We start from the raw sequence: 16,406 nt of genomic DNA, 5'->3' as shown, positions 1-16,406 counted from the left end.
TTTATTAATTGATGTAAATACGTAAGCACAACACGTTCAGATACATTTATAGTACGTAAAGATGATAATGTTTTGTATGATCCTAAATAGTTGTTTAATTAAGATAATTACGTTATTACATAAATCCATACTATGTTAAGATGCTGATGAACATCGAAATTGATTAAATTAATACAAAATTTCGTAAGCAATATAATATGATCTTATTTAATAAAGATAACATTAAATATACGAAACTTTTATTACACACGGAAGAAAATTTGTTATGCATCATTTCACAAAATGGATATGGATTTGAAACTTGAGCAACTTGGAGTGGAAAAAGGAGTGATACGGCGCTTCTGACAGGAAAAATAACACCGGACATCATATCACTTATGTCACTGTACGACTTTAATTGCTTGGGTGTAAATGACAAAACATCTATCATGAAATTGCGTGTTGAATGTGTTTGTTACCGGAGTAATCCGTGGTCACATGATACTGGTAGTACACGGTGTCGGAACATACGTTTTGAAATTTCAAGTACCATGCTTGAAACATTGTTCGAAGCCGGAGATTCAGTGTACCTTATACCGGAAGATGGGTCAATATGGCTCGTCAAAGCTCGCATTTACAGAAATTGGTGAAGAAGAACTTAACTTTGTTGTTGCCACGACTATAACTGAATTTCCTAGGTGTGGATTAAATTAAATATTATTATGAATAAATCATTAGATTGGTTGTTGTTATTTTTTCAGTTTTATTAAATCTCAGCTCGTCGCTTTCTATAAAAATAAGAAAGCACATAAAATGGTTTTCATCATAAATGCTTCTTTGTTAATAATGTACAGACAATTTATTTATAATCGTTTTCTTGATAAACCTTACTATACATAACGTTATATTTTAAATGAATAGATACAATCTTTTACCATTTATACACTGTACAGCCTTTCGAAATTAAATTGAATTGTGTGTTGTTGCTTTTATTAATTCATTAACATAATAAATAAAATGTATTAACAGGTTATATACATGTACATTTCATTAATTATATATATATATATATATATATATATATATATATATATATATATATATATATATATATATATATATGCATACTCACTATATATTTATACATAATTTAAATATATACAGATAAAGCATTAATATAAAAAGATATAATTTTCTTATATATAGATATAATGTCAATAATACCCGCAAGGTGAGTTAGACAGTATAGATAGATAGATAAAATGTAACAATATACAGATACGAATGCATTATACACATATAATCTTCCATTGTATAAAGGAATTACTTCTTTATATGAAGGCAAAGGATCTTTATATGAACATAAATTGTTATGTAATAATGATTACAAATATTTTTTCATTATATATAGGCATACCTTGTTTATATAAAGGCAAAATACCTTTACATAAACATAAATTGTAATTATATAAACACATATCGTGTTTATATGCAGATTAAAATTGAAAAAGACGTTAACAATCTTAAATTAATTTATGTAAATATGTAATCTCAACACGTAAAGATATATTTATAGTACATACAGATTTTAATGTTTTGTATGATCCTAAATAGTTGTTTTATTAAGATAATTACGTTATAACATAAATCCATACTATGTTAAGATGCTGATAACCATCGAAATTAATTAATACAAAATTTCGTAAGCAATATATATAATTTTAATGAATAAAGATAATATTAAATATACGAAGCTTTTATTACACACGGGATAAAATTTGTTTTGCATCATTTCACAACAATAGACATGGAGTTGATACTTGAGCGACTTTAGTGGAGGAAGGAGTGATACGGCGCTTCAGACAGGAGAAGATAACACCGGACATTATATCACTTATGTCACTGTACGACTTTAATTGCTTGGGTGTAAATGACAAAACAACTATCATGAAATTGCGTGTTGAAAGTGTTTGTTACCGGATTAATACGTGGTCACATAATACTGGTAGTACACGGTGTCGGAATATATGTTTTGAAATTTCAAGTACCATGATTGAAACATTGTTTGAAGCCGGATATTCAGTGAAGGACACTAGTATTGCACTTAGGGTTTCTGGACAACCCATCAGCACATGTTGATGATATCCTTCCAAACACTCGTACAGAATCTTCGTCTGATGAGGATATGGAGTCCCTGGACATCAGGCCAGTATTATCATCTCTTCAAATTAGTGTTGAAGAAATCCGGATGCGACGGCTCACTGGGGGCTGACTAGGTCAAAGCGTAGTTCGTTTGTCTACGACGTCGGGTACCTGTTTTCTACGAAAATAAAAACTGGACATTATGTATTAAGGGGGTATTTTCTCAAGTTTGAACAGTTCTGTCGCCACAAATACCTTACTTGGCAAAATTCTGAATCGGCATTTTTTTCTCACCGTTTCATCATCAACCACACCAAATTTTAGAATTGCTTATAATAAGAGAAATATCACGCATTGAAGAGATAAGGTGGGCGAAAAAGGCACCAGTGTTCAGAGAAACTATGTTTTACCGTCACCGGCGTTCAGCGAAAATTCTTGTAGTAAATAAATTGTGCATCTGACTTTAATAATTAAGCACTCGTTTTTGTTACAGGCCACACAACCTATGATTGACATGTTCCGCCCCAGATACATGCCTGTTCGTCCGTCCGAACTGACATTTACCAAGCATATCATTACAATGTATGTGACCTTCTACTTTTAGCTTTAAATGTATACCTCAAAGTTGCACCATTTTATGACTAACAAGCATAACAAAAATGATCATTATTATGGTTTGTAACATTCATATGCTCTTTTATGAACTACTGTAGGTCAAGAGGGAGCATATGAATGAGGAAATACGGTGGTATTTTTTTCAACACCATTTTAATCATATAACGGAGTTCAGCTGATTCTTAGTGCAATTACATTCATGTTGGCTGTCTATAATTTCCTTGGGCATTTTCATTTTGCTTCTAAATGGAGTAACACAGACTAAACTCAAATGACTAAACATTTATTAAGATTCTCAATTCGATGAACGCATCTCGTGTGCATACTTTAACAAAGTTGTACAAAAGAAATATCACATGAATCCATTCACACAGACACGGGTAACATGTTATAGCTAGAACTATACCTTTAGCTCATTAATGACGACTTTACCTGCACCATATGGTCTTGTTGCAAAAGAATGGAATTCATGCTAAGCAATTACAAGTACAAGTCGCTGTCACAGACCACAAAAGTTACGCTCCCTGAATGCGCGTTGTCTCTAATTTTGGCCATACACCTTTAACCGTGGTTAGAAAATGGAACATGTGCAAGGTTCCGAGACCTTGCGCTGAACAACAACATGTAATAACAGAGGAATCTTTAAAGGACAAGAACTACCAAAAAGGAATAACTAAACAAGAGAGCAATGATGGCCCTATATCGCTCACCTGACTTGTTTTTTTCTACTGTAACAGACGGGTACTTTATTCTTTGCCAGTTCAGAGAAAAAGATTGTTTAAAATTTTTACTATTCACTATAAATTCTTAAGAAAATCACATTTGCTTCTGGGGTGGGCCAAATTTACACCAGTGATATAATTAATGTAATCCTGGTAAAGGTCCACTAAATGATGTTTACTGTAAAATATATATGCTCTTGTGGTCTTGGTCTTGTGATTTCAGAGACGTTTTAAGTTAATACTATATACACATAAGTAAATATATTTGCACCCAGGGGCATAATTTGAACAATCTTGGTAGATATGCACTAGATTCAATTTCATGCCAAATATCTGCTTTGCCTTGTGGTTTCGCAGGCGATTGCTAAAGTTTTTCCAATGTACATATGAAGAATAACATTTTACCACGAGGTGGGGCAAATTTTGACCACAGGGGCATAACTTAAACAAGAACTTTGTCACAGACTTGACGATTCCCCTACGTGTCACATTGACACTAAATATTTAACACGTTGTTTTCAAAAATAAGGAAAATTAATTCATTTTCTTTTTAAGAGTAATACTTATTATTATGCAAGTGTGACATTGACCTTGAAGATATCGGCGTAGGTCTTTCACATGACATACTGTTCAATGATGGTGAACAAATGTACTGAGTCGTTTACAAATCTCACAAGGAATGACATAGTTATGGCCCAGACAAGGTCAGTTTATGGCCATATTTGACCTTAGAACTAAAAATGTGACATTGACCTTGGTGATATGGACATATTGTTTTCGCATCACACACCGTCTAACGATGGTGAATAAACCTTCCAAATGATTTTAAAATCTCACAACAAATGAAATAGTTATGGCCCAGACAAACTCATTTATGGGCATATTGACCTTCCAACTCCAAGTTTGTCCTTGAACTTGAAGATATTGACATACTTCTTGTGCAAGATACATCGTCCCTTGTTGGTGCACAAATCTATCAAGTCATTTTAACATATAACGATTAAGAACAAAGTTATGGTCCGGACAAAGTTTTGAGACATACAGACAAAGTGATTTCGATATAGCCCCCCAACTATCAACTATCATAGTTGGGGTAAAACAGATGAGATTTTTCAAAGCGTTTGCTTGCCATGGCAACAAGAGCCAGAGTTATGCATGGAATGCTTTTGTTTGAAAACCTTTAAAAGAGCTTCATGCAAGGAACATTCTTGCAAAGTTTAATTAAGATTAATTAAGATTGGACCAGCTGGTAAGGAAGAGATGTCGTTTAAGTAAAATGGTGGACACAGGATACAGAACGACCAACAAAGACAGATCACAATAGCTCACAAGTAACAATTGGTGATAAAAAACTTTTACACAATGAAAAAGATACCACAAAAATAAATATGACAAAAACATGTGGTCACATACCATTAGGAACAAAACCAAATTACAGGTCATTTTTATGATTTTGATTAGGGGAAATGGTCAAAATGTCAAATATGAGGAAAAGTTATCTCTGTGAGGAGATATTATGATTTTTTTTAAGGTACACAGCATAGTTTTTCTTAGGTAAAATGGTTTATATATTTGGCTGCTGCAAAAGAAGACAACACCAAAATGAACATCATATTAACAATGTAAACAAGCAAAATGTATTGCATGTAAATAAGACATAATTAACAACATGCTAACAAGCAAATTCAAAGAATTGATATCCGTTACACATTGTTAACACTATAATACAATAAAATTCGTAAATATTCATGGAAAAAAGGCTTACATTTTTATCAATTAATAGGTTATAGCTCTGAACTAACCCAAAGTCATCCTAATGTTTGAAACTTGTCTGAAGAACCCTCAAAGTAAGATAATACCTATTTATTACATGAAATTCTACACAAAGGCTCCCGACCAACAAAATACCTCAACATCAATCATTTATTTAAAGTTTCATGAACTTCCATTCAATAGTTACCGAGAAACAGCTCCAGACGGACGAAATTTCAGAATTTCAGTGCATTAAAGGGACATAACTTAGGAGTTACCACGTCAATCCCGACATAATTTATGTGTGCACACGGCAGTATGATACATATTTATGTTAAGTCTCATGAAACGCCATGAAGCCCACTTCTTTGAGAGCCGTATTTAAAAATCATTGTAACCACTTTTGATTTATATCGACATATATTAACTATATCAATACAAGTAACCCACCGGCCCTTGAAAGCATATTTTTTCTTCTTAAAGGACTGGAAACATTTTCAAACACAACCGACGTATCCAGAAAACAAATGTTCGGGCCAGTGTTCATGAAGAATTGCTGCGAAACGTGAATTCAAGAGTGTAAACAATTTTTCACTTTATTTTTTTTACCGATTGGGACCATGTGCGATCTCGTCTTACATATCAATAAAACCAAAGTTTTGACCTTGTTTCATGATGTTTAGGCAAAAAAGTAACGTTAAGAGTTCACAAGTTTTTTTTAAAGTCATTGCACTGCACCAACCTCTGGCAGCGATGATATTCTTCAAACCGGAACCACTTTCATGCTAAACCAACAATGAACATATCATTAAAACAAACATTTTTGTTTCAAAATTTTCATGAAGATTGGGCAGCAAATTTGACCTCAAGTGCTCACATGTTCTTGCTATTTTGACCTAGTGTATGACATCAAATGACCCAGTTTCAAACTAAGTCAAGGTATTATTGGGACTAATTATCTGACCAATTTTCATTTAGATCCGACAAAAAATGTAGCCTCTCGCGTTCACATGGCAAATATTGACGATGCACGAAAAACAAATTACTATCACATAAGCTCAACATAGGGATTATAGTGCACAGGCGAGCTAATAATGTTAAGGGGACAAATGTTCTGACCAAGTTTCAAGATTGCCAAAAAAGGTCGGCCTCTTGAGGGTTCACACAGTAAATGTTGATTACACCAATATAACTCACATACTACATTCAAAACAGTTTTTACTACATACATATGCACAATTATATGTGAATGTCATTTCTTATTCTAAACCAAAGAATGTGTTACAAAATGCTAGATCAAACAAATTGAACAGTTCCTCTTGCGGTGTTAGCGGATTACTTTCATCTGGCAATGATAAATTCATGTTTATGCAGGTATTTGTAGTGGGCAGGAAATTAGCACTTTCCATAAATTGAATGGAAGGCTGAAGAGCAAAGTCCAAGGAAGTTTCCTCATCTGTACCAGTGGCAAACCTTAATTTTCTCACACGATCTACAGCACCTCTTTTTTCACGTAAAGATATACATAATACTAAAATAATTTGAACAATGTTTACTGTTTATACACTCCCACCACTCTGCCAGTGGCAACAGTGGCAATATTAAGGGTATATCAACTGTTACAATCATGTTGGGGGAATTTGACGTGAAATAACTTTTTAGGAATGATTTATAAAATTTTAAATTTTCATCATAATACATACCTTGCAAATTTACTGGAATTAGCTAACCTTACTTAAAACATCCAAAAACGTGCTTTAAAAGAATTTGAATGCTTGCTTTACAGAAATTATTCTAATATTTTCTGGGCAAATTTTTGGTCAAAAGGTATGACAAATAATGCATAAATATCCTGTAGCACTTTATGTGTTCTTCTTTTAATGTATTAGAACTATGTTTCGTAAAGCAACACCCTTGTTCAAATGGTAAACATATACTCATTATTGTAATAACAAAGTTTATGAACCATTCAAGAGTTTTAATAACTTTTTTTTCATGTTATTTCCAACAACTTGTATCATATTCAGGCACCCACAGCCTAACAATATCTTATTTATTTTTGCTTGTTTTACACCGCTCTTCAAAACATTAACTGGGTTTCTGGCAGACACACTCACCTCGATATGATACAATATATACACATATACACGGCTCCTACTCAGTGATCACCTAGACAAAAATCGCAACAATTGGCCAGTGGCCAAAAACTCGTCTTTTGACCATAAAAGATTTTAAGTGAACACTTTTACATTTAAAAACAAGATGTGTTCGCGAAACACTAGTTTACCCCATATATTTGACCTTTGACCTTGAAGAATGAACTTGATCTTGTTTTTTGACCATTCAAAATGTGCAGCTCCAGGAGATACACATGCACGCCAAATATCAAGTTGCTATCTTCAATATTGCAAAAGTTATGGCCAATGTTTAAGTTTGACGCAAACAACCAAACAAACAAACCAACAGACAGGGCAAAAACAATATGTCATCCAGAATATTTATATTTCACACTTTTAATCTTTTTCTTGCGCACCGTTAAATCATTATCAGCGATGACAGGTTAACGTACCATGTAGATGTAGATCTTAATAGAATATAATTTTTTCACTGATAAAATTGTGATACAGTGAATGTAAAACAATTGAATGTTTAACACTCCTAACGGCGGCGTCTGTAATGTTATAGAATGCCGCGCGATTTTCCGGTGCGTGCAAAAATATTTGGCTTGTACATTTCACTCATCAGTAGTATTATAATGATGAAAGCACTGTATATAATGATGAGTGACCAATACATAAATAACGTATAGCTTCGTATATTAACGTCTAAACTTCATAGACATATTAAAATACATATATCTTCATATCAATACATAATATCTATGTATCGAGATATAATACATATATATAATACAATTTTATCTGTACATATCTCTCAATGTTTTATGTACATATAAGGATCTTTTATATTTATTACCTAACGAATTATGATCATAGAAAGATCTTCTGTCTTCATATAAAGAAGTAATGCCTTTATATAATGGAAGATTATCTGTGTATAATACATTCGTATCTGTATATTTTTTTACATTTGATCTATATATAAGAAAATTATATCTTTATATATTAATACTCTATCTGTATATATTCAAATTATGAATTTATATATTGTGATAATGCATATATATATACTGGTTACAGGCATTCATGCACAGTCATATTGACGTAATATCACACGTTTTGGTATTATTAGACAGTTAAGGCGTTCCATATCAACAGCTATGGCGTTCCATACATACGGTGCATTTTATGTCCATGCTGGGATATAACACTCCGCATATATCACTCGAAACGTTTATTTGATGCAATCATTGAGAGCTATTTATCGATAAAATTAGCTTAAACAAAGTTAAAGTATCCTTCTGATATTACTTTGTATGATCATCACCATAATTCCTTTGACCGGTCTTGACCGGTTTCGCTAGCCAAAAATGGAATGTTTATCTGACGTTTTCACTTTATGTATCTAAAGATAGAAGATAAACATAAGCATGCTAAGCGAATAAGAACTACCGCTTAGGCAAAACTCGAGGTGAATTAAATTGTAGACATCGTAAAAATACAACACGTATACATTAGTATGCAGAGATATATTAGAACTACAATTTACTTTTGGGTGTTGTTTTACATTTTTGGTAAATGCTCCTTCATACTTTGGTGCATAAAAATCAACAACGACAGCGTGTGCGAGATTATTATGTCCCACACCACTTTAGTGGGAGACATATTGTTTTTTGCCCTGTGTGTTGGTTGGTTGGTTTGTGTGTTTGTTTGCTCCAACTTTTACATTTTGCCATAACTTTTGCAATATTGAAGATAGCAACTTCATATTTGGCATGTGTATCTCATAGAGCTGCACATTTTGAGTGGTGAAAGGTCAAGGTCAAGGCCATCCTTCAAGGTCAAAGGTCAAATATATAGCTTCAAAGCGGCGCAGAAGGGGACATAGTGTTTCTGACAAACACATATTTTGTTATTAATATAAATGTAGATATGTACACAAGAAATATTTTCACAAAAAATAAATCTCGTATTGACGCATCAAATTTTAACCCGGATAGGAGAAAAAAAGATTCCGGCCCTAAAACACCATATTTTTTGCATAACTATGTCCCTTTCTAAAACTGACTGTTAAGCACATTTTGGTAATTGACTTTTAAATGACAAATTAAAGGGGTTAAAGGGGTTGACAATAAATACCAACGGCACCCATCTTTAATAACAAAATATGTGTGTACATCAATATTATAGTTGTATAGCATGATGTGGGACGCAATATCATTATTTTCTCAATTACGTTACATACTGTTGAATATATTAATTCTGTACAAAAAACCTGCCGACCAACTGAATTAATTCAAATATTTTCAGGAGGATGGGTTGTGGGTGGCCGATATACAAGATAGAATGCTTATCAGTCCTTTACAGTTATATGTTTTCTAAGTATTTTATGACGTGTCCACCTTTTTCTGATATGAACATTTGTTAATGCAGGTCGCAGAGGGCGATAAGAAATGCATCTTTATTTGCAGTATATGTAATTCGGAGTTCTTAAATAGAGGATGACGGAGATACCATTCCCATTTATAGACCACATGAGTTTAAATGTAGAATATGTCAGAAAGAATTCTTCAACCGAGTCGGACTAAAAAAGCAAAATAAAGACAAAATCGAATTCCTCTTTGTGCCACGGAGCTTTACTTCAAACAACATTAAAAACAAGTATGCATTATCGGGATATTCATTATACCATAAAGCTGGACTCATGACGCGCCAAAAGGCTAACGTTGTGATTTGGAATCAAGCGAGTCAATATTTTTACCCCTACACGGACATCACATGGTTGTCCAATTTTGAGATCAGCTATTACAAAATTTGACACAACATACATCACAAATCCTTGCTATTTTATTGGAAAGTAAGTCCAGGATTCATCGAGAGACCCGAAACCGGCATGTTTTATTAATTTGCCTTATCATTCAATTTGCGTGTTCAGAGCTGTGCGTTTCAGTAAATTATAATAGCCAGCAGGACTTCACAAAACAAGATGAAACGACCTTCTATATGACCACAATTGTTTATACATAAATAGCATAAGAATTGAAATAAACATCATGATTTTTATGTTCGTTTAAATAATATACCTTTTAAGCCAACTTAGTATTGTATGGGGACGTCAAAGAACAAATGTGTAACATTCTTTCTAAATCACAAAACGTGAATCAACCGGGTTGAAAGCATGCCACACCTCACATTTAGCCAATAATCAATCAAAAATCATGTATGCATCTCAGGAAAAGGCCATAATAATAATCATGAATATTTTAATAGCCCATCTCGGAAGTCACAAAAAGCGTTTTAAGGAATGTTTTAAGTTGTTTGTTTCAACGATGTTATCACCGTACCAGAACATTTTGAGCAATAGGAAACCAAGCAATCGAGATTTTCGTTTCGGATAATGTATTTCAAATGAAGTTAAAGGATCCACACACGCACGCACGCCACCTAAACACACACATACCATGACACATAGAATTATCAAAATAACAACATTGTTATACGTATGATTATTAATGGTAAAAATAAGACGTGCATACGGATAGAAAAATAGACGGAGCCGCCAGCGTGCAGGCAGACATACATGCGGACGAACGAACGGACAGACAAGTGAAGTGTACACATCTCTACTTCTTTACCGATGTATAATATCGATAATGTCGGTGAAGTCATGGTTCCAAGAAAGTAACATTTAAAATACATTGGCTGTGTTCCTGATTTTAAACATGATCAACCGCACTTAAGTTCAGAGTTTATCTAAATAGGAAACACAACAACATTGTGATAACCAATATTTGCTTAAACCTTTTTAAAAACAAATGTGCACCTGGCTTTTCAATATTAACAGAGCCATTATTTTGTGTGCGTACAATAACTCGCGCATATTAAAACCTGATTTTGTCGACATTTTAAGTAGTAAAAAAGACTTTCGGACCATAAATCAATATTTACGAAAATTTTGCCTTTGATTTAATTGTCTTGTGTGTAGCTGACGTAGAATGAGGGTGTTTTAACTGATACTTTGTAAAAGGGATGATAAACGGTTCAGTACAAACTGACTACAAATCTTTGTTCTGTTAAACACTGCTTCGTGGGGTTAACATACTTTCGTACAATTCCTTTTTTGCTTTAAATTGAATGATTTACAATGAGTATAATTTTATTGTGAAGAATACCGTTTTCAACATACTGAAGATGCATTACGTCTATTCGTATCTCTATTTGAAGAAAAATAACTAATTGTAAAATATATTTTTTATGATTTTAGTTGAGAAAAATGTTTTGCATAAAAGCATATCTAACCAGGCATGTTTTCAAGGTTAAGCTCTCGTTTTATTTTAAACAGAAACACGGTAAACAGGTACAAATGCGATAACACTTTGAAAGACCTGTGTATAAAACCACCTGTGTTCACTTCCGCTGACACAAATTGGAACATCGTGCATGCAACAGGTGTACACAATATGAGGTTTCATTAAAATTTAAAACAGACTTTGAATTACGCGACGCGAACAGTAATTTCATTTTGTTTGAGAAACGTACTTAAAAACCGTTTACTTTGTAATAGATGTGCACTACATTAAACAATATTGTAGCGAATTAACAATACGATATTTGTTTTATTACTTTCGGGTGTTTATTTCCGTAATTATTGTTATTTATAGTACTACTATTATTTTAGATAACAACCCAGTGCTGAAGGCGTTTATTTTAGCGGCCGCATTGGCGATAGCTTCGGCAGAAAAGTAAGTACACTTACTATGGCGATTACTGATTGATTGATTAATAAATAAGTTTTTTCTAAAGTGACCCATGACCCGTGACCATAAGGATATTTTTCAACATGAGAATCATCGTTGATGTGCATAAAATAATGCCATGAAAAGAATATTGATTTGTGTTATATTATGAGTAAGAACGCACTGGTCCATTTTGTATTTCTGGCACAATTTATTCGTTTGTTCGTGAGCCACTCAGTTAAAAGTCAACTTTGACATAAGCGTTAGTTATCAGAAAACCTTTGGAAGGTTGATACAGTCAGCCGATTGCTATAAACCTTTGGAAGGTTGATACAGTCAGCCGATTGCTATAAACCTTTGGAAGGTTGATACAGTCAGCCGATTGCTATAAACCTTTGGAAGGTTGATACAGTCAGCCGATTGCTATAAACCTTTGGAAGGTTGATACAGTCAGCCGATTGCTATAAACCAACCTTTGGAAGGTTGATACAGTCAGCCGATTGCTATAAACCTTTGGAAGGTTGATACAGTCAGCCGATTGCTATAAACCTTTGGAAGGTTGATACAGTAAGCCGATTGCTATAAACCAACCTTTGGAAGGCTGATACAGTCAGCCGATTGCTATAAACCTTTTGAAGGTTGATACAGTCAGCCGATTGCTATAAACCAACTCAGAGAGTTAAGTATGTTGCCGATCATCAACAATGAAAAAGGACACACTGCATCGCAAATCTGGCTATTTTCTTCAGAACGCCAAGCGTCTTGATTCATTTTAAAACTGTAAGGAATATAGGAAATACTTAACAACAATGTGATGCTAATTTATCCCACATGCATCATACAATTGTCATATGAAAAAAAGACGAAATTGTGTACCGACAATGTGCAAATTACTGCGATGTTCGGAAAGACAATTACTGTAACAGACGCGATGAAATATGAAGATATTAGATGACGGCATATTGGCAGGTTGTCCGAAGCATTACCTATTCATAAAGCAAGCCTTTGCCAATGTTCTTAATTTATTGTCAGCGCTTATCCGATATTAACCATTACATTTTCTTTAAATTTAAGATCAAAGACCGATAAAATTATATTCCACACTTTTACTTTTACTGTAATCGCATGCATGACGGTGTTGTTATCTTTATTGTGATGTATGTTTTTCTTGTTGTTGTTTGTTGTGTGGATGTTATTGCTGTTCAATTCTACGTTTGTTTATGAACATGTAAATTAGTATTTATGTCTCATATAATGCAAAAACTTATATATCCAAAATAATGAATGAATGAACGAAATGCTGATAATACGACATCAGGGGACTTTATGAAGCAAAATCCATTTAGAGATAAAAAGTCACGATTTACTTCGTTATGTTAACGGCAACACTTCCACCAAACCACCTTAGCCTTTGATAACCCGTAAAATGAAATGTGACACGACGTTCAGCACTTAACCCAAATCAACACGAATAAAAATGAACTGAGTCAGAGCGTCCTTCGTTAAATAACTGCTCAAACGTTCCAAACGTTGTCCGGACACCCAATCTAGCACCTTGGCCAAGCCGCGTCTGTTTTCTTTGGTTGTTGCTGTATTAGTGAAATTTATGTGAGACCAATATGTGTGAAATAAAGAAGTCTTATTTTGTTCTACCTAAGTAATTAGTTAATTTTCTTCTTTAAGGTTGAAGGACCTTCATAATTGAAGCGAATTATTTTTGGACGTTTAAAATAAATGTGATTTATTGATTGTATTGTGTTTTTTGATAAATTTAGCTCTTACATGGTTTTTACGTCTTTGTTTATAAGTGTATGTTGACTATGTCATTGATTACTTCGTTCTTACGTCAAGTCTGGTCTTTGTTGGCATGTATCTCTTTATAATTTCAGATCATTCAACTTTCTTACGTCAATACTACTCTACTTTTATTCAGCATTTTTTTATTATTTAAGTTCGTACATGTTTATGACGTCAATACTGCTCTACGTTTTTCAGCATCTTTTTATTATTTCAGTTCATGCATCTTTCTTACGTCAAATCTGACTTAGGTACGTTTGTATTCTTTAATAATTTCAGCTCTTACGTCGTTCTTACTCCGAAGAGTTTCCGACCTGGCGTCCCACTCAACATAAGCGTCAACGTCCTGAAAGCGTCAGGCGACGTCAACGTTAGGGCTGAACTTTTTGACGACAGCACGAAGGCCGTAATTGCTTCTGCCCATAAATCCGTTACTCCCGGTAGGCGATTGACTTTTCACTATCATAGTGATTATAACGTACAACGACGTTGAATGTTATAATCTATTCAATAACCTCATTTTACTTTAGTTCCACATTTCTATATAATTTCATACATGCAATGCTATTATTATATTTTATTTATGTTTCTATAAATATGTCATTTGTGTTGCAGGCTCTGTAACTTCAATTCAGATCAATGTAAGTAATTGTATTAGCAAGACTATTGCTTTTCCGTACAGCCTTATTTAAACAACCGGACATCTTTAAAGTTTCGCGTTAATTTTGTTTTTCCTAAAATCAACAGCAGTTTAATATTTTGGCATTTTAATTTTATAGAATACATTTTAGGACATTCATTCTTGTATGTACTAATAAATCAACGTTGGTATATTACGCTTTCTCGGTCTTCAAGGTCTGTGTAAAGACGTATTCAGATTTAATTTCTTTTTTATCCTGTAAACAGTAAGATTGAACCAACATATTTGTAGAACGCTTAGATTGTTTTCATAAGAATTACTACATCCATATGTGATAAGAACTAAGTCATGAATCTTTTCGTTAATAAAGAAATGCGCAATACGTACAGGTTCCGGACAACTTGCACAGCGGGACCTACATAATCCAAGTACAAGGTTCCGGTCACGGTCTAAACTTCCAGAACGAGACCTCCATCAACTATGAGAGCAAGAGCATCTCGACCTTTATTAAGACGGACAAGGCCACCTACAAACCTGCGCAAACAAGTACGTGACCTTAGCAAAACCTTAGAATGCTTGACCAAAGTATGTGTCTACGTCATGAAATGGTATGGCATACCGTTAAAACCTTGATCAAAGTATGTGTCCATATCTTACAGTAGAATCCTTCACCAAAGTATGCGTTCATATTAGACCGTAGATTCCTTTATCACTTTACCATAAGTTTCTGTTTCTGCTTCTCATGAAATTGTCATATGAGTCGCGTTCTGAGAAAACTGGGCATAATGCATGTGCGTAAATTCCGCTTTTATGATATTTTTCGTTTAAATGAAATCATTTCTTAGCAAAAATTCAATTAAGGCGGAAAGTGTCGTCCCTCATTAGCCTGTGCTTACTGCACATGCTAATCTGGGACGACACTTTACGCACATGCAGTATGCCCAAGTTTCTGAGAACACGACTCATATAAATAAAGAAATATAGAACGGTCGTTATCAGCATTAAATCCTTTAGTGATGTCAAGCGACATTTCGCCAAAAACAACAACAATACGACACAGCAAAAACAACCATAACAATTAAACAAAAACATGTGAACAAACCTGGTGTCACCCCCGCGTGATACATATTTTATAAAAATTATTATTTTTTTAATTAATCGGTTTAATATGCTAAAGTTGTGTTCAGATAGATGTATGTTTCTGTCTTGGTTATGCCATCAACACTGACATTTTGAGCAAGCAAACGAAAGTTATTACCGTTTTTTATTCTTGCATTTCAGTCAATTTCAGAGCTTTTGCAGTCTTCCCGAACTTGACTGTTTATACTGGAAGCTATGATATTGAAATCTACTTGAGTATGTCATCGAACTAAGAAGTAAATGAACGAATATTTGAAATGAAACGAGTTTTTAAAATCCACTGCTCCTATTGCATGCCGGTAGCGCCTTTGTTTTTAAAATAAATCTAGATGGGAGCATTTGAAAGAATAAGTATGTTGGTTTGTGTTCTGTATTGATAGTATAAACATAGCACCTTTTCTCAAGCCCGCGTCCGTCTCTTACACTTGACATTTAAAGTTATCCTGTATTCCATTTCCCGCTTTTTGGACCCCAACGCGAACAAGATCAAGCAATGGCTCGGCGTGTCTGATGCCAGCGGCGTCGTGACCGAATTTCTTGGGATTGACACACAGCCGGTGCTCGGGGACTGGAAGGTTAAGGTTACAGCACATGTAAGTTCTGCTTTGAATACTGACAAACATTTGTAATGTCAGTTATTAAAACCCGCTTTGAAAGTTATGATTAAACTTCAATTGTAATGCCAATCATCAAATTAAATAACTCGGAATGCAAACATAGTCCTTTCAATAACAATTGATGTAAGGACCTTTTCCATGCAAAC

At 33.9% G+C, this 16,406-nt stretch overlaps 1 pseudogene; it reads left to right on the top strand.

Annotated features, from left to right (window-relative positions):
• LOC127869997 (CD109 antigen-like) overlaps positions 1-16,406 on the top strand; it is a 51,148-nt pseudogene that overhangs the window by 16,687 nt on the left and 18,055 nt on the right.

The sequence above is a fragment of the Dreissena polymorpha genome, chromosome 2, assembly GCF_020536995.1.
Source record: "Dreissena polymorpha isolate Duluth1 chromosome 2, UMN_Dpol_1.0, whole genome shotgun sequence".
Classification (NCBI taxonomy): domain Eukaryota; kingdom Metazoa; phylum Mollusca; class Bivalvia; order Myida; family Dreissenidae; genus Dreissena; species Dreissena polymorpha.
The sequence above is the reverse complement of the archived record's forward strand: the minus strand, read 5'-3'. Positions and strand labels throughout refer to the sequence as shown.